We start from the raw sequence: 21,034 nt of genomic DNA, 5'->3' as shown, positions 1-21,034 counted from the left end.
TTATAACTTTATTGGGTCCACATTTTTATGACAGTAAGTGTTGAGCCATCTGAAAGCTCTGATTAAAACCATGGAAAATTCTTTTAGAAAAAAGTATACTGTCACATCCACTTGATGATTTCTTTTATTGGTGGTAAATCTTAATAAACCCGGAGACATGTTCATTTTATTACCTACTTCCCTCCCTTTTGAGAATTTTCTTAGTAAAGATTGTGTTCTTTATTTGCAGCATTTTAACAACTTGAAATGAATGATGCCTCATGTCTCTGCAGGGTGGATATAGCTCTAACTCTCCGAAGCTGCTGAGAATGTTGAAACCTAGGGGTGCCTTTTGAAAGACATAAATTTGGGCCCTGAAGTGGTAGTAGGGAGATGGGATAGGAGAAGGTCCTATAATCTTAAGTGGAAAGACTTGCAGTGTGGAAATTGCATCCCAAAAGGAAGTTGAAGAAAAGGAGAAACTTTTGTGATAGAAAGATATCTGGGTTGGTGGTTAAGGTTCTGCTGTGATTAGTTGTGAGAAAGTCAGCCAGTTACTCTCTGTGAACCCTATTTTTAAAAAAATAATAATAATCTGCCTATTTCAGAAGTTTGATGCAAGAACCAAGTAGAATCGTTCTTTGTGAATCAAGTATTGAAACCTATTCTCATTAAAGTGTGTGCATGGGATTGTGCTAAGCACTGCGGGGGCGAGATACAAATAATACTTAGAATCTCATCTCAAGCTAGTAAGGCAATAAAATAAGCACCTCAATAAATAGAACTAGTAAATTGCAAAACCAGTAATTTGGAGAGTGGTTTTCACCACTTGAGACATGGTGTCTCTAGAGCAGTGGCTCTCAAATCTGGCTGTTCATTAGAATTACCTGGGAGCTTTAAAAACAAATAATTGTCTAGGCCCCAGCCCCAGAAATTTTGACTTAATTAGTTGGAAATGACTCACCTTCCACTTCCCCCTACATTATCATTTTTAAAAATGTGCTTTACATGTGTTTTATTTGCATCAGAATTGCTTAGAGGGTTTATTAAACCTCAGATTGTTGGGCCCCACTCCTGTATATTATGATTCACTAGGTCTGAGGGCTGGGGCAAGAATGAACATTTCTCACAAGTTCTGTGATGCTGATTGTCTGCAGATCATACTTCAGAGTCAGTGCATTCGTTTCATTTTCCTGTTAATGCTGTGTATGCAATACACATATATATTTTTTCAGGCTGAAGGAAGCAGGTGGACACAAAAGTCCATTCTTTGGTACAATTTTATAGTTGAGAAAGTCAACACTGTGTGGCCAAATGAACACAACTGCATTTGATCGAAGAGATAGTTGGCTGACAGAAACAAATTTCTTCATACAAAGGTTGGTCACTTGCAAATGTGCTAGTCTGAAATTATCCTCTAAGAAAGAAGACATTATTTAGGGGACACCTGGTAAGCAATAACATGTTCAACAAAAGCACATTTTGAAAGAAAATTTTAGATTTGGAAGGAAATTCAGATTCCTTTTCTTTGTAAATATCTCTCTAAGCAACAGAATGAATGATTCACCTTTCCAAATCCTTGAGTATCAGAATAGCTGAAGCAACATAGCATAATTTTCAGAAATAGACCCCTATTAAAGTTTCACAGCCCATGTAAGATGCCAGTAAGAAAATGTGCAAAATTGATCATCACATCGTTATTACTTATAGAGGCATAGAAGGGCACTCAAGGTTGATTTGAGTGTTAAAATGTATGAATTGTCTATTTCCTGAAGAGTGTAAATCCTAAATGTCCATGAACATCAATTATAGGAGACTCTAGGGCTTCAGTCACCTTAAATTAGGAAAATGAGAAATTTACCTTGTCAATTTCTTCCTTACGGTGTACAGATGAGAACTGAGGCTTTGTAGGTGTATGGATGGAATAACATTCAGTGACTGGGAAGAGCTCAAACTGTTCTATTTTATCACTTTTTTATTATAAATATATTTTATGATATAAGAGAATAGGCTCTTTGCCAGGGCATCCTTTTCTCTTGTTATACCCCACCAATCACAGATTGACTGGGAAAAAGGGTGTTTTAAATATCTACTAAAGTCAAAGGAAAATTTCAGTAGAAAGTTTATATCAAATAAACTTTTTTATGCATAAAAAATAAAAAGCAGCAGTGTGTGAACTTGCCCTTACAGTGGAATAGATAAAAACAAAGCAAGTTTTCATAGACTTCTATTTCTGCATTTAGAGTTGGACGGGTGAAACATCCACAGTCTTTCTTGACCTGAATCAAGCTCAGAGTGACAGTGTTTAAGGTAAGAATATTAAGGAAGACTGCAGATGGCTTAATAGGATAGAAATGGAGATCTAAATTATAAAGCAGGCATTATACTATAGATTATATAGCCAATAATGTTCAGAAAGGCTTTTATAAGGATACACTTAAAATAAGACAATAAGAGCATTATATAAAGTATAAAACAAATACTAAGGTGGTATCAAAGGCTTGTTCAAATTTTATGTCTATCAAGTTTATAATGGAAAGGAACTTGCTACACCTAAGTTCTGTTTTTAAATAGGGACTTAAAACACTTGTAAACATCTTTTTCAGAGCTGCATGGACCCTTACACTGAGTCAAATAAATTGACATAGTGGTAGTACATATGAAGTTTGGTACTCCTGAGTATTTAGGTTGGTGCAAAAGTAATTGCAGTTTTGTCATGAGTTTTAATACATCTTTATTCTGGAGTCTTTGAGACACCGTTCTCTTCTGCATCTCTTTTTATGTCCCCTTGTTGTTGTCCAACATACAGGCTGCTCTTCTTTCGTGGCGTCATTCCCTTTTCTCTGAGTCCACACTCTTCTTCAGTTATTACCACAAAGCTTTAACAACAACTTTGCTGTTAATGATTCCTGAACTTTATATTTCAGACCCAGATCACTTTCTTCAACCCAAAAGTACAACTGCTGTCTAGATAGTGCTTGGTTAGCTCTGTTTTGTGGGCACCTGAATTCAATGTCATAACACTTAAAGCTTGTTATGTCTTCTGCGTTTCCTGTTTTGATTACGGGTAGCATGATTCTTGCTGCTCAAACCAAATCTTGAAAACCTTTTTAAAGGACTGTCCCTCCTCCACCTCCTTCAAATGGCCATTAGCTTCTGTTAGATTCCACTCAAATATATCTTGGAGTTGTTATCAGTATTTTTCTTTAAAAATGTTAATTTTGTTAAATTTTAAAAATTAATGTGCAAAAATCACAAGCATTCTTATACACCAGTAACAGACAAACAGAGAGCCAAATCATGAATGAACTTCCATTCACAATTGCTTCAAAGAGAATAAAATACCTAGGAATCCAACTTACAAGGGATGTAAAGGACTTCTTCAAGGAGAACTACAAACCACTGCTCAGTGAAATAAAAGAGGACACAAACAAATGGAAGAACATACCATGCTCATGGATAGGAAGAATCAATATCGTGAAAATGGCCATACTGCCCAAGGTTATTTATAGATTCAATGCCATCCCCATCAAGCTACCAACGAGTTTCTTCACAGAATTGGAAAAAACTGCTTTAAAGTTCATATGGAACCAAAAAAGAGCCTGCATCTCCAAGACAATCCTAAGTCAAAAGAACAAAGCTGGAGGCATCATGCTACCTGATTTCAAACTATACTTCAAGGCTACAGTAACCAAAACAGCATGGTACTGGTACCAAAACAGAGATATAGACCAATGGAACAGAACCGAGTCCTCAGAAATAATACCACACATCTACAGCCATCTGATCTTTGACAAACCTGAGAGAAACAAGAAATGGGGAAAGGATTCCCTATTTAATAAATGGTGCTGGGAAAATTGGCTAGCCATAAGTAGAAAGCTGAAACTGGATCCTTTCCTTACTCCTTATACGAAAATTAATTCAAGATGGATTAGAGACTTAAATATTAGACCTAATACCATAAAAACCCTAGAGGAAAACCTAGGTAGTACCATTCAGGACATAGGCATGGGCAAAGACTTCATGTCTAAAACACCAAAAGCAACGGCAGCAAAAGCCAAAATTGGCAAATGGGATCTCATTAAACTAAAGAGCTTCTGCACTGCAAAAGAAACTACCATCAGAGTGAACAGGCAACCTACAGAATGGGAGAAAATGTTTGCAATCTACTCATCTGACAAAGGGCTAATATCCAGAACCTACAAAGAACTCAAACAAATTTACAAGAAAAAAACAAACAACCCCATCAAAAAGTGGGCAAAGGATATGAACAGACATTTCTCAAAAGAAGACATTCATACAGCCAACAGACACATGAGAAAATGCTCATCATCACTGGCCATCAGAGAAATGCAAATCAAAACCACAATGAGATACCATCTCACACCAGTTAGAATGGCGATCATTAAAAAGTCAGGAAACAACAGGTGCTGGAGAGGATGTGGAGAAATAGGAACACTTTTACACTGTTGGTGGGATTGTAAACTAGTTCAACCATTATGGAAAACAGTATGGCGATTCCTCAAGGATCTAGAACTAGATGTACCATATGGCCCAGCCATCCCATTACTGGGTATATACCCAAAGGATTATAAATCATGCTGCTATAAAGACACATGCACACGTATGTTTATTGCGGCACTATTCACAATAGCAAAGACTTGGAATCAACCCAAATGTCCATCAGTGACAGACTGGATTAAGCAAATGTGGCACATATACACCATGGAATACTATGCAGCCATCAAAAAGGATGAGTTTGAGTCCTTTGTAGGGACATGGATGCAGCTGGAAACCATCATTCTTAGCAAACTATCACAAGAACAGAAAACCAAACACCGCATGTTCTCCCTCATAGGTGGGAACTGAACAATGAGATCACTTGGACTCGGGAAGGGGAACATCACACACCGGGACCTATCATGGGGAGGGGGGAGGGGGGAGGGATTGCATTGGGAGTTATACCTGATGTAAATGACGAGTTGATGGGTGCTGACGAGTTGATGGGTGCAGCACAGCAACATGGCACAAGTATACATATGTAACAAACCTGCATGTTATGCACATGTACCCTAGAACTTAAAGTATAATAATAAAATAAAATACAACTCAAGAAAAAAAAAGACAAGTTCAAAGAAGAAAAATAACAATTATTAGAAATAACAGTAACAATAAAAAGAACAATTATCTTCTTCCCATTCTTACCACTTCCACCACTACCATCCTGGTTCCATCATCTTTCACCTGAATTATTCCAGTATCACCGCTTCTGCTTTCTGTTTCTACCTTGCTTCTTTGTGGTCTAGTCTCCGTACAGCAGACAGAGCAGCACAGACAGAGACTTTAAGGCAGGATGTATTTGGCATCTTTCCAGACCACAAAAAGGGTCCAAAGGGATGGTGGTAGGAGATGAGGTCAGAGGAGTTGGGGGGTCAGGATAGAGAGAGTAGGACAGTTGTAAAGGACCCTATAGACCATTGTAAGCAGTTTGGTTTTTTTGTCTGAGTGAGACAAGAAGTGGTGAGAGGATTTTTAAACAGGGAATAATTTGACCTGACTTATATTTTTGTATTTTTCTCAAGTAACTATAAACAACAACAACAAAAAAGATACAAGAAACAGTGACTGAAATTATTTCCCATAGTGCCTTTTGGCTATCAAAGAGGAATGTAAATAAAAAATATAGTTAAACAGAGATACTCAGTAAGTGGAATAAAGCAATGCTCAACTTAGATTAGGGGACAGTTTTAAAGCAAAATAGCCATTTCCATTGTCCTGTAATGTGCAATAATGTCAGACTATGAAAGACACTAACCACCTAAAGTTTATGACAAATGGAAAATTAGGATAAAAGTTTATTTCTTTCAATTTAAAAGTTCTTGTAGCTTTGATGACACTATTGAATGTTCATCTATCAAATGGTAAGTGAGCTTCATTTAAAACATCTCACCTAGATCAATGCTAACAGATATTATTGTACCATATAATTAGATAAAAACTAAAAAAAAACTGAGAAAGCATTCATAGAAAATCAATAAAAATATTATTTATTTATATTATTTACATAAAAAGGCTAGGCCAAGAACACATATTAGAATAAAATTGTCTTTCCCAAAGGAAAATGAATAGACCTGTTATTTGTTATCTTAATATGATTAATGTAGTAAAAATTAGCCTAAGAGTTTGAGTTATAAATTTTGATTGCTATGTAGATTAAACTAGTAATTACCAAACTTAATTCAAATTCTCAAATCTTTTGGATTATGAAGACATAGCCTCAGATCAAAGTGGGTAAATATTTTGATTAAGCAGTTACTCTAATAATATCTTAAGCAATTTTCTCCAAATAGTATAGAACAATATTTGAGATTCTTATTCTTTTCTTATAATACACTGTCTTAAGTGATCCACTCAACACTATAACTCAGGAACATTTCTTTTTAAACATCATTTTGGGCTACCTTTAGAATAAAGCAAGGCAAGACAGATGCGTAAGTTCACTTCCTTGTCATATTTTGGCTGTGAAATAATGTGCTGCTTGATATTCAACCCACTATTTACATTTCAATCTTCGGGATCCTGTAAGACTCAACATTGACTCTCATTTCTCTAGGACTTTCTCATGCTAGTTCTAGAAAATAATTTACAGTAGGAGTTTCTGCCGACTAATAACTGCACTGTCAGTAACGGATAGCATGAAGATGATCTGGCAAGTCTTTAAGTAGCCTACATTGGTCGTGTAGTAAAATGCCATTTGGTGCCATTCAAGTAAATTTTTATTTGAAGATCTGATTTTTCAACACTTTGTCCATTCACCTTACTAGTTTAGTGCTACTTCTGCCTATTGTCCAAAGGGTCCCTTGCTTTTTTATGTTGGTATGTTCAATTTACTGAATAGTTTTTGGCTTGTAATTTAACCATTTTTGGAAATAAAAAAATAATATCTCCCTGTAGAAACAATATGAAACTAAGGAAACTCACTGGGCCTTAAAAAGTTTCCTCGATCCTCAACATTGTGTTCCCAGATGGATGTCACATTACTCATCCTGAATGTGTCCTTAGCTTCTCGAATCGGATTTATATATCTGTGGAAGTTGGGCATGTTCCCGCTGCTACTGTGAATAGTAAGTTTTGAAAATTTAGCCAATAGCATCAAGCTGTTTGGTTATATAAGCAAGGATAAAAAGATACTTTGAAACAAATAAGCTATTTTATTATCACATGAAATATGTATGTTGTAACATAAAATATCTCAAAGTTTCCCAATGTACATACACAAGGCCCTGGAGATGTCTCTTTATAGTACGGAGCCTCATAAACTGTTCCTGTGACCAGGAACACCCATCTTCCCTTTGTGGCCTGGGGAGGCCACTGAGTGTAAGGCCGTGTATAATGCAAACAGTTCTTTCCTCAAGGCATTGCTCTCTGAAATAGTCCATTCGAATGGCTACTTTCATTTATGTAGTCACTGTACTTTTTTTGATGGATTGTGATGATGCTGAGAGATGCTCTGAGAAAGATAAGACGCTGTGGCAGAGTAGTTTAACAAATGTAGAAATTTCCTCTGCATCACAGAATGGATGCTGGATTCAGGCTATGACTCCGTGTTCAGATCAATCTGCATGTTTTGATTGATTTGTCCAGTGGAACTGAAAAACTACCCCCATCCCCCACACATTAAAAACAAAAAGCTCCCCTTTTAAAAGAGTTATGTCTAGAAATACTGCTTTCTTTGTGTGTTTGTATAGAACCTTGGCCTACCAAGGATATCGAACACTGTTTTTATTTCTTTACAGCAATCTATGCATAAAAATGTTTTATAGGTATTTTAATTTATAGATCAGGTAAAATTTGACTCATCAACAGTTCAATCATGCTACTTTTAATTGGGCTTAAACTAAAAATTTTAGTTATAGATAATGGGAATAGGTAAACAGTATCATAAATTTGCTTATGTCACCATATTACCTGCTACTACTTGTTGCAAGTTATAATTACATGAAAGAGGACAATGTCTATCTGTCTGATTTTGCTAAACCACTGGAAAAGGGTTAAATAGAATGAAAGTCATCACTTTCTCCTGAAAGTTGGACTCATTCTAATCATTTGATGAGTCTAATTCTATGATCATTCGTAGGTGGAGGTAAAGCAAGAATATAAACTGGAAAAAGAAAAAAAGAATACTGGATCACATGTGTAAGAAAACACTCAAGAGAAAAATATTTATCTATTGATGCTTTTTCTAAATAATTTCTGACAACAATTTAACCAATTACTTACCTCCTTCCCTGGATCCCAGCCGCAGAAACATAGTTGACTAAAGTTGAACAATTGTTTTGCTAAATAAACATTGTTAAAAAGTTAATGTTGGAGAAAAAAAGAAGTCACTCCAGTCAATTTCAATACTTTTATATACATATAAATGCATTTATAAACAATATATAGCATTATTTTCTTCTGTGCTTTGAATGTACAAAAAAGCATACATAATTTATTTTTCATCAGTATTATGTTAACATTTGTGTTTGTCGATATATATTACTTTTAATCTTTCTCAAATGAAAAACAATTTTTTTAAAGAGTTAGTGCTGCTTTTCTGGAAATAAGGTGCCAAAATTCCTATCTCATTCTAACAGTAACTGTCTCATCATCTCTATAATAAAATAATTGCTCAGTTCAGTCAACTCATTGGGGAAAACAGTCAAACTATTTCAAAAAAGCAGATAAAATCCTGCAGCAGGCCTTGACATTCTGTACGAAGAACAAATCTGGGCCCCTCCTGCAGTTCCCACTTCTCCAGGACCCTGAGTTCTCTTGTTCTTCTAACTTCCTACTGAGGCTTCATCACTCAGTATCTGTCATTGGTCTAATCTGTTCCTTTTCCTTCTGTGACCAACATTGCAGTTTAGATTTGCTTTACAACCTCCTCACCATGGCGAGAGTTCTTCCTGTTCTGTCCTGTAATTTGGGACTCAGAGGAGGCCCAGAAACTCCTGGGCTTCTTCTGCTTCTGCTATTCCCACCCCTTTCCCCCTTTGAATTCTTAGCCAAATATATAAGTACCAGTGACGGTTTTGCAATAATTGATGCTAAGGTTATTTGGACATGGAAATCCTAATATTTCTCTCTTTCTTATCAATTCCTCAATGGACAGTAACTTCGAGTGAGCATTTTTGCATGTGAAAATCAAACCAAGAGAAAGAAAGAAGCAGATAAATGAGATGTGTGTAAAGTACCTAACACAGTACTTATCATGTGGAAAGCTCTCAACAAATGGAAGTTATGAGGATCTAAATATAATTAAATGGTAGAGCTTATTTTCAAGTTTTGCTTATTTTTATATGTAAAGCTTGGATTTAGACTAGTAAAAATCAGGAAATTTCTTTTGTTTAGGCTAATGAAAAACAGGGAACTGCTTTTTTACTCACTGCTCTTTTTTTCCTTATTATTGGAAGTGATCCAGAGGCCTAAGAGTATGTCCATGCCAAGTTCAAGAACACAGAGGGAAGAGAGGAGTGAGAGGCAGGGCAAGAAGTGGGGAACGAATTGACTCTGTACCTGCAAATGCCTAGCAGGTCCCATGGAGATTAAAGTCACTGATGACAGCTGCTGCATAGAAAAGAGAAAAAATTGTTGGACAAAGGACAGGGAAAATTTGTTCTTGATTTCTTTTAAAAAATGTATGAGAGATGGAAAATATACTGTAAATATAATACTTTAACTCATATTCTATGGCTTATTTTTAAAAGAACAAATATTATCTGGAGCTAAGAATAAAAAAAGAATTCATTTTCATAACTATCACAAAATTTTGTTATAATTGCATACTTTCTGAGTGACCTTTAAGATATGATAATGTTTGAAGTTGGCTTTCCCACTGGATGAGCTGCAATTGTAAGGCAACAGTCATAATAGCTCAGGTCACAGGTGGAATAATTGAATGTCATTAACAATGACATTTGATTATGTTTCTTCATTTTTTCAGATTATATGTCAAGTTCTGTGTGAACTGAGAGACCATGGGGATTCATTATTGCTGGAGTTGATGGTATTGCAGTTTTACAACCATCTAATAAATTAGCATTTAATACTGAGAGATTTCATCTTAAACTTAGAGGATTGCTTTGTTTTAAAGAAGATCTTTGCAAGGAGAAGCAATGGAAATCATTCAGAAAATGCAGGAGATAAAAATCCTATCCAAGAAAATGGATCTTGGATCTTTGCATTCACTTGATTTGTCAGAATATTATTCTGTGCTAAAAAATAAAAAGGATTAAATGTTAAAAATCACTGACCTGCAATTCTCTTGAGTTCACCAATTTTGTACTCCTCTGTTTCCAGTTTCTTTTCACATACTTCATTCTCCGTCCTGATTAACCTTGTTCTTTTTGAGCTCATTTCTGATACCAAAAGAATTCATAAACATAAAGTTCTATAAGACTAAGAATTCTCTTAGAAGTACAGATTTGCATGAACATCAAAGAAAAAAAAATCACATTTTCCCCCCATTTGGTTTAATTATTATTTTATTAGGTCAGGCATGACTTAGGTTAGAACCTTTGTGGTGTTTCTTTTTTTTTTTTTTTTAAATTCCATTTAGTTAAATGTTGACACAATATTTTTGGAATTCTATATATTTTGACTTTTCCATTAACCTAGGTCTATTTTGGAGGAGGGAAGGGGGTAGGTCATCATTTCTATTTAAAATTGGAATCAACTGCAAATGGCTAGAGTATGTGTGTGTTTCTCTCTCTCTCTCTGTGTGTGTGTATGTATGTGCATGTGTTTGTGTGTGTGCATATTTTCATGTGTGTGTTGGCATTGAGTATACCAACAACTGGCTATAATGAGGGTTTGTAGTTCATCCTTAATGAAATGTATATAATTTCTAACTTTATAGAGGTAATTATAGAGTACTTGGCATTATTGTTAAATCTATTTCTTTAATATAGAACAATGCATTTCTCAATTCTTTACTAGTAATTAGTTTCCTTTAGGAAAAAATAAAGGATAGAAATTAGTGTCATCAAAGGTGCAGATGAATATATAATGTGACATTTTACATTTTATTTATTGACATTTAGTCCTCTGAAAAGTGTCTAGGCCTGATTAATTTGCTATTAAATGAGAAATGGGCTGTTTTCAAAATAGCTACAACATTGTATTGCACTGACATGACTTCATGCTTGTCTTATCAACAGCAAGAGATATTAGGAGGATTCATAATGCACATGGAAATGTCAACTATGGTACTCTGATGTTTCAATGAATGTTTGCTACTTGAATCATCGCTCAGTGGTTGCTTTTAGTTCGGGATTACATCTTTAACACATTTGATAAAAGCTCCTTATGGTTGTTTGGGGGCTGTGGGGTTTAATATATTTGGAATACTTGTCTGCTCATCCACATCTTTTATTTTTATGGCAAGTAGATTAGATTCAGTGCCATTATTACTCTGCCACTATATTCAAATCAGTTAATTATGTTGTTTTCAAAAGAATTTTAAAAGAGAATATAAAGTTGGTTATGTTTATAGCTGTATGAAGCCATGCTTTCAAGCATGTTGCTGTTTGATCCTGAGTGACTAACACCAAATAAAAGTGAAGGTGATTCTGAAGTAAAAGCATAATAGGTGTTATGAGTGGCCTAGGTGGCTACTTGGTAGATGCCTCTGAAACATTCACATCTGTGTCAGTGGGCATTTTTGAAGCAGCTGAAGGCTGGGATGGCATGATCAGAATATGTACTACAGCTGTACACTTTGGTGGCGGGAACATTGTTGTCTTCTTAGATATCTCTATAGCCCAACAGATATTAAGATGTAGAAGCCATTATATATGTTTAGAATGTTTTGAATTTTTTTCATTTGAAATCCTATTTTTTTAACAATTCAGAGAGAAGGGGAGAAAAACATTGACAAACTAAAGGAGTGACACTTGATCCAAATATTGGTTATATATATGGTGTTTTAGGCATATATAATATATAGTTTTCTGTAAATGAACATTTATTGTACAAACCTTTCCTTGTGAAGGTAAAGTAATAGATCTATTTGAAACGAAAACATGTTTAACATTTTGCCACAGTTTCTTTCAATTTATCTAATTTGTGGCGGCACCATTTGAACGTAAGTTGCAGATACCATGAACCTCCACCTGTAAATACTTTAACATCTGACTTATATACCATAATATCATTGTCACACCTTAGATGATAAATAACTCAACAATATTGTCTAATATACATTTATATTCACATTTTTGTAATTGTCCCCAGAATGTTTTTGAGAGCTGAAACAAATGTTTTCATATATTTTGTCAAGTGAATCAAGTTCTGATATCTAAAATGTAATAATTATATTTTCTTGAAATAGTCATTGGCCATTGAATAGGTTTGGGTTTCCATGGCCCCAAGCTGCCAACTGAACCCACTAGAGTAATTTGCTGGAATGAGAAATGCTAACTGCCAAAACTAAAGAATGTTAATCAGCAACCAGGCTGACCGTGATTTCCAACGTGCTAATCACTTGGAAAAATTGCCTCTCCTTGGCTCAGTCTATAGATAATTACTAATTGAAAAGCAGCTAGAATGAGAAGGTATATTAGCATGTTAATAGGTCTTTGTGCCCAAAGGCTTTGGATTATAAATTATGAAGACTGCATTGGCCAGATGGGCAGGATTAATTAGCATGCTAGTATTACCTGGCATCCTATGGTGGTTGAGAGTAAACAGTGACCATAACCATTTCAGCATAGTTTGCTATTAAATTGCTTGCTTTTGGTAGCTAGGAATAGAGTTTTACTCTGTAGTTAGAACACTAACCAAGAATCAGTAATTCTGGATGCTAATAACTAGCAAAGCATTTAGTTCTTTTGTGCTTTGGCTAAAATCAATCTTCCTGTGCTCGATTTCCATCTCTAATAAATGAGAGCTTTATGACAGAGAAAAAAGAACTAGCACTGGAATTCCAGAGGCTTATATTCTAATCTTGATATTGGAGAACTCATTTAATCTCTTCATGCCTCAGTTTCCTCATCTGTAACATAAAGAGGCTTAACTAGAAATTCTTTAACATCCTTTCCCGCTTTGAGATTTTATGGAACAATGTAGACTCATGCCCAGTAACAGATCTGAGAGGAGAAATATGCTAAAAGCCAATAGGTTTCACAAGAGCAACTGAAACCAATATTTCAAATGAGGATAATACCTATAAAGAAACATACCAGCGATGACTTTATATTTCCCAAATCATGCAGACTGCCTTATTGACTTCCTGTCTGGATACCGTCCAAGGTAAGTAGGTGATTGTTTTGTTTGTTCTTTTCTAGAACTGACTCATACACAGGTACTGTAAGAATCCTAGAAGTGGAAAAAGATTCCAATCTTAGCTCATCAGGGAGCATTGAACGCTCTCTTAAGCTCAATAGGAAGAAGTGAGGCTACTTTCAGGTTTCTCTCTCCCAATGGCTTCAACTGTACTAAGGTAAAAACTATTTGACAGAGTGTAATTTTTCTGCAATTGTGACATGAACAGTCCAGTTTGTGTCAAAAGAATACTTCCCTCAATGAGTATGTGGCTTTGATTAGAAATATTTCTAGTGTTAAACATAATAACTTTTAATGAGCACTTACTATTGGACATAGAACTAAGTACTTTCCAAGGGTTATTATTATTATAATGAATCCTCACAAATATTATGACATTGGATTCTCAATAGCCTCACCTAATAGACACTCAACTAAGGTAAGGGACAGAGCTGGGATTTTAACCCCGGAGCATGCTCTGTTTTTTTCCGGTGCTGTGTCTCAAGTTACAGAGGCTTGAAGTCTTTTCTAAGTAATACCTACAGCTCCTTGTCTCCCAGAAGAGACCTGTTATTTAGGGAATCCTTAAAGCTTTTGTCTTCCCTGCTTGTGACTACTTCTATTGCTTGCAGCATATTCCTCAGCAACTACTTGGTTTTCTGGGCAGAGTGTTGGAAATTATGTGGTAGAATGGATTTAAGAGTTGGAGGGTTGGTTACTGATATGATTTGGCTCTGTGTCCCCATCCAAATCTCATCTTGAATTGTAATCCCCAGGTGTTGAGGGAGGGACCAGCTGGGAGGTGATTGGATCACGGTGGTGGTTTCCCCCATGCTATTCTCGTGATAGTGATTGAGTTCTCAAGAGAGCTGATGGTTTTATAAGGGGGGTTGGGGGGGGGGCGGCTCTTCCCCCTTCACTTCCTCACTCCCTCCTGCCATCTTGTGAAGAAGGTATCTGCTTCCCCTTCGCCTTCCACCATGATTGTAAATTTCTTGTAAGAGGACTCCCCAGCCATGCAGAACTGTGAGTCAATTAAACCTCTTTCCTTTATAAATTAGCCAGTCTCAGATGGTATTCTATAGCAATGTGAAAACTGACTAATACTGTTACCAAGGTCTATTATAGTTCCGAGCATCTTCAACCCACCTGCCACTCATAGCATAGATTTGGGTTGTGATAAGCAGTACTTTAGTGCTGGCAGTTAGCCTCATTTCAGCGTGATGCCCCTCACCTGTCACTTTGTCGGTTAACATTTAGTTGGTGGAATTGATAAAGCATGTTCCAAAATAAGGTGTGTTGACGTGTTAACTTCTATAGAAAGTCACAATGAGAAAAGAGACATCTCTGCTTATGACCTTTGTTTGGTCAGAAGCTCAACGCCATCCTCCTGCCATGTATTGTTGGCTGCCCAGAGTACCTTTCCCTCCACCTGGTTGAACAATGACTCACCAGGCAGCATGACACTTAAGTAGCAGATCTCCGTTAAGGTTTCAGTTTTAAAGACTTTTTTCTTCTCAATCAAAATTTAATCATCTAAAAGACTGAAGGAAACTTAAGAATTATATTTAAAGAACTATTTTGATATTATATTAGTGGTATGTCTATAAAATACACAGTACTGCACTGTTCATTTTCAAAGTGCCCTGGGATCTGACCCCAAAATGGCTCTGCTTCCATTGCTCTATAACACTGATAACCTGATTATTAGTGGTAATAATAATACTAATAATTAACATTTATCAAATATCTCCCGTGCGTCAGGCACTGAGCCAACTATTTCACAGGTGTTATGTCCACTATGTCACTCAACCTTCTAACAACCTGATTAAATACTAATATTATCCTCATTTTTAAAAACAGAATTTCTTTTTGAAAGAAAAATAAATTATCAAAGCACTATACACACATGCTGAACACTAAAGAACTTTCAGTGAAAAGCACCTTTTCATGCTGCCGCTCTCTATCCTGAGTTCCACCCCCATCCCCAGAAGAAACCCTTTTAATTATTTCTAATTCTTTGGGTATTTATCTTCAAAACTCTAGATATATGCTAATACTTCTGCTTAATGAATTTACTTGACTCTCTCTCGTACCATTCCATTTATATGAAAAGTCCAGAATATGCAAATCCAGAGACGGAAAGCAGATTCCTGGTTGCCAGGGGGCTGGGATATGGGGGAATGAAGAGTGACTGCCTGTCTACTCAATGGGTGTGAGGTTCCTTTTAGAGGAGATGAAAATGCTCTAAAATTAGGTAATGGCAATGGTTATACAACATTGTGAATGCACTAAAAGCTACTGAATTGTACTATTTTAAATGGTTAAAATAGTGAGTTTTATGTGATGTCTATTTTTCTTCAATAAAACATGAGATGTCTCTCTGGTTAGAAAGTCACCTACATGACTGTTTTACTTATCAATGTTTCATATTTATGTTTTTATTTTTGATTCTTTTCACCCTGTTTTTATTTTTATTTATTTTTAATCTGATTTTTAACCACAAAGCAACAAATAAATGTCAGTACTATTTTTAAATTTAATGTATGTGTTTATAACTAAAACATAATTGTACATATTTTGGGGTACAATGTGATGTTTCAATGCATGTATACATAGTATAATAATCAAATCAGAGTGATTATTATACCCATCACTATAAACATTTATTTCTTTGTGATGACAACATTCAAAATCTTCTCACTACCTTGAAATATACACTACATTGTTATTTGCTATAGTCACCCTACTGTGTAATAGAACACCAAAACTTATTTCTCCTGTCTAACTGTAGCTTTGTACCAGTTGGCCAACCTCTCCTGGTATTCCTTCCTGCTTTTCCTCCTCAACCACTGGTAACCATTATTCTCTCTCTGTCTATGAAATCAACTTTTTAAGATTCCACATAAGAGTGAGATCATGTGGTTTTGTCTTTCTGTGTCTGGCTTATTTCACTAACACAGTTACCTCCAGGTTCCTTCATGTTGCCACAGATGACAGGATTTCATTCTGTTTTATGATTGAATAGTATTTCTTTTTAGGGTTGAGGAAATCGAGGTAAAAGAGGCTGACTTTCCAAGATCACATAAATAGTAAACCTTGGATTTAATCCTATGTAGTCTAACTCCACAGACCACACATGTAACCACTCTTCAACACTTCCCTCCAAGGTATCAATTTTGGTGGCTGGAATTACGTATGTGAAAAAGCAGTTAGACCTTTGAATAATCTTTCAGTTGTCTAGAGACAGAAAATTCCTCTCATACATGTGAACTTTTACTTTTAAAATGCTATTGCATTATAACACCATGATCACCCAAATTATCATTAGACATTATATGCCTCACTACACATGCAAATAGGAGTGTACTAACGATTGAAGAAATGCTATTAGGGATTTACGAAAGTAGAACCGATCCAGTTTGGTGCATGAAGAGTTACAATAGCTTCTTTCTGATGCATCTTTAAAAATGTGATTTTGGAATTAAGCAGTTCCCGGTTACTGTTAGATTTATGCATGACCCTTGACTGCTAATAGTATGAGCCAACTGTATTCTATTAGTGATCTTAACAGCAAAGTGAGGATGTACAATTGATTGTTGGTGTTGATTTATATGTCTAATAAGCAGCTGGAAGTAAAGCATCTCTGTTCCATTTCCAAAAATGATAGAAATGGCTTGCTTTTATCATTGCTAAGAAACAGTGGGAGAGAAGAGATTCACCCTTCCCTCCCAGAGCCAGTGAATCAGTGCTAGGAAATGATGTCAAATATCATCAAAGGCCCAGTGTATTTAAGCAAGGAGGAGAAAATGGTGTCTCAGAAGGGGAATGTTTTTCTCAAAAGCTCCCAGCACCTTTGTTTTGATACTGGGACTGTTTTGTTGTCTGTTTCAATATTTTTGTTTAACATTCAGTAATTCAAGCAAACATTTATTCAGTGTTAGACTCCTACAGTGAAATCACTGAGCTAGGCTTGGTGGGAACAACAAAGGGTAATAAAGACATAGCTACTCTTGAGAAATTTATGTCAGATTGGCAGGCGAGGTATACATACAACATGGAACTCCCAGGATTCTTTGATTCATGATAGAATTTAACCAAGGTCTACACTCTATTTTTTTTTTTTTTTTTGAGATGGAGTCTCGCTCTGTCGCCCAGGCTGGAGTGCAGTGGCCGGATCTCAGCTCACTGCAAGCTCCCCCTCCCGGGTTCACGCCATTCTCCTGCCTCAGCCTCCCGAGTAGCTGGGACTACAGGCGCCCGCCACCTCGCCCGGCTACTTTTTGGACTTTTTAGTAGAGACGGAGTTTCACCGTGTTAGCCAGGATGGTCTCGATCTCCTGACCTTGTGATCCGCCCGTCTCGGCCTCCCAAAGTGCTGGGATTACAGGTTTGAGCCAGCACGCCCGGCCAAGGTCTGCACTCTAATGCAGATGACAAGTGCTGGGAGACTCTATAAACAGTTTTTCTTTTGCCATAATTATATAACATAGTTTCTGTCTTGATTTTTCCCACATTACACAAAATACCTCCCCTCAGCACATCTGTTTTCAAACACAGATACTCCTTTTGAAATGCGTTTTTGGCATTTCTTTTTAATAGCATGGATATGGATGATGTTTGGGTCCACTTTTACTAGCTTTTGGACCTTCACTGAGTTATTTAATTTCATTAAGTCTCAGCTTTCTTATTTGTCAAATGAAGAAAATAATACTAGTTACCTTATACAGTTCTTATGTGAATTGGAAGAGATAGTGTAAGGCACTTAGCACATTGCCTAATACGTGATACTTAGTGATAGCTTTTATTATTACTACATTAAACAAATTGCTAACAATAAAAAAAAAATAGATTACTCCTGACTCCCAAACTCAGCATCTGGTATCGTTTTTGTGTATTCCAGTCTTTGATCATATATGGAAATTCTTAAACATAGTTGCAATTTCTCCATTAACTCAAAACGTTGATCTTGCCAATGGCAAGGTTTCATCTAATGTACTTCCTCAGCCCTGTGTGCACAGTGGGAATTTAATAATTATTTGTTGACAAAATAAGTCCTCTTGTGACTCTGTCTTCAGTTACCTATAGCTCTCTCCTGGCTTTCTCAGACAAATTTCCTGAGGGGTTGCTTGTACCTTTGAACTCCCAGACATTTCATAAACTGAGATTGGCCTTTGGCACCCATCACTGTCCAAAGCAGCACTTATCGAAGTCATGGTCCCTTCCTTGCCCCTAATTCTGAAGGACAATTTCAGTCTTTACCTTTTTATTGACCTTGGAGGCACTTGGAGTGCTGTTAACTCCTCCCCCTCCTCCTGGAAATACACTCTCTGGGTTTTCTTGTCCTGTGTCTATCCCCTAGTTTTACCTTCTCCACTTTTACAGCCAAAGTGACTGTTATGAGTTAAATTTGTTCCTCCAAGATTTATATGTTGGAGTTATAAGTCCCAGTAACTCAGAATGTGACTGTTCAGAGATAAGGTCTTTTTATTTATAAGATAATTTTGAGGTAATTTGGCTAAAACAAGGTCATTAGAGTGAGCCCGAATCCCCTGTGACTGGTGTCGCATTAGAAGAGGAGATTGGGACACAGACACAGGGAGAAGATGACTAGTCCCAGCGAAGGAGAGAGGTGCTGCTTTTCTTGGAACTTATGGCTCCTTCTGTCTGAAACACTCTTGCCCTCCCTCCTCCCCTTCCCCCACACCTTCTCTTGGCTAACTCTGTGGATCCTTCGGGTCTCAGTTTGGAGGTGCTTGGAGGGCTCTCCTGAGCTCTGCTGTGTTCTCGTAATTCCCTATATTTACTTCTATCTGGTGCTTATTGCACAGCTATAATTGCCTGGCTATTTATTTGTATTTCCTTCCTGGGCCGTAAACTCCTTGAAGGCAGGGAAAACATTCTCTTCACTTATATCCCTAGAGATGGACAGGATACCTGATGTACAGTAGGGTCTCGAGATTTGTTGGATGAATCAATGAGATTTTATTGCTTAACAGAAGAAAAAATTATTTTCCTAATTGTGGTTGTGGTTTAATAACACAAAGACTTGGTTAAGAATACAAATGTTAAAGTTACTTTAATTCTGTAGATCTGCCTGATTTTGAAAATTGTCCATTACAGAAGAAACTTATTCTTGGTGCAAAAATGTGCCACTTCATCTACTTCTCTTGAAGATAAAATTCTCAGCCTCTGACACTTTTGTTCTGTGAAGTACCCACTGCTGCAAGAAAAATTCAAAACAGATAGCATATACGTGTGGAAGATAATTTTATTATCTTTAATTATATTTTATGCCTGTTTTTCATCTATGTAAAACCCAATTAGAAAAGAATCAGATATAAATGTGTTATTTTGGAAGCAATCAACTCGCCTTCTGAAGCTACATAAATAAGAAAGCATTAGAGAAATGGGTCCAAAAAGAGTTTGGTTTTCATGTGGTAAACTTAATTGTTATTCTTAGTATCTTGAGGAACCAGCAAACAACAATTGCTGACTTAGAACATGTATTTTTTGTGTGTGTGCTGGTGAAAAGAGAGTGGGTGACTTTGTGCTTAAGACAGCTCTAGAAGTGTCCTTTTGTGGTTGCCAATTCTGCAAAACTATTTGGGACTCTGGATATGTAACTCTCTCAAAACCTGGGTATTAGAAGTTTGGCACTGCATGCCTTTCAGAGGAGAAGGCTCTGCTTTGGGTATAACTGTATGGCTCTAAAGAACGGCAATGAGCAAAGAATGATAAATAATTTAATCCACTATTGATTAACATGTTTGTTGTTAAAAGCTAATTTTCTGTAACAGCAGAGATGCAGCCCAGGGTTTCTGGAGACTTTTAAAAATACCTCCAGGCACAGTCAATGTTTAAATTTTCTAAAGTATCCCACACACTGAAGAGATTTGTAAGCATCCAACTAAAGAGAATCAAAATTAGAACTTAGCAAAAATGTACAGATCACTGGTATATATTAAATTTTAATTAGAAAAATGGAGACTCCTACAAGTAAATTTCATTGTATTAGAGGTTATCTCACATTTTTTGAAGTAATAATAAAGAAAATCAGGGAAAACAAATCTTTTCAGTTTGAAATTAACAACAAAAACCAAAGAACCAACCTCTAAAAGCTCTTTTAAAAACTCTATTTAAAAAAAATATCTGTCTAGGTGAGTTTTTTTGATCCATCTTGTTGGCCATGCTTGACTGATGGATGGTACCTGTGAAAACTGACGCACTCTTTGGTGTATGCATGTTCTCAGAGCAGAGTTATATCAGGGCTCGATGCTAAAGCATGCTGTAGTTACTATTATCAAATGCTGAATCTCATTTTAGCTATTATAAAAGACTCCTAGTATTAAAACACTGGGTTTATAGATGATAGATGAAAAATGTGTTTTTCAAACCATGGCCTTTGTGGTAGAACATGACTTGCTTACTACGGAAATATCTCCAGCTGCCTAGAAATGTTGCCTAGCAACCCCTGGAAACACAGAAAACCTAATATCTCTGAGTTGCTTGTGAGTAAAGCGATTATTAAAAAATATCAGTTAGAGAAAAAGGACTGCAAAGTTTGTTATTGGGCCTGCCAACAACTGCTCCTTCCGAGTTTGAAGCGTCTCTGTGCCCTCTTTCTCATGGACTTTCAGATGTTTCTTATGTGTTTCGCATGAATTATCTAGTTTCTAAGTCTCAACAGTGCAGCGAAGAGGGTGACTTGTAGAGGTCATGCCTGTGCTGTCAGAGAACTCAGCCCCAT

General features: G+C 36.3%; 1 long non-coding RNA gene across 1 annotated transcript in view; it reads left to right on the top strand.

Annotated features, from left to right (window-relative positions):
• Nucleotides 1-21,034, top strand: part of LOC135971660 (uncharacterized) — a 517,266-nt gene that overhangs the window by 163,130 nt on the left and 333,102 nt on the right. The gene's annotated exons all lie outside the window — the stretch shown is intronic.

The sequence above is a fragment of the Macaca fascicularis genome, chromosome 7 (genome assembly GCF_037993035.2).
Source record: "Macaca fascicularis isolate 582-1 chromosome 7, T2T-MFA8v1.1".
In the NCBI taxonomy this organism is placed as follows: Eukaryota; Metazoa; Chordata; class Mammalia; order Primates; family Cercopithecidae; genus Macaca; species Macaca fascicularis.
Note: the sequence above shows the minus strand (reverse complement) of the source record. Positions and strands in the feature narration are given on the sequence as shown.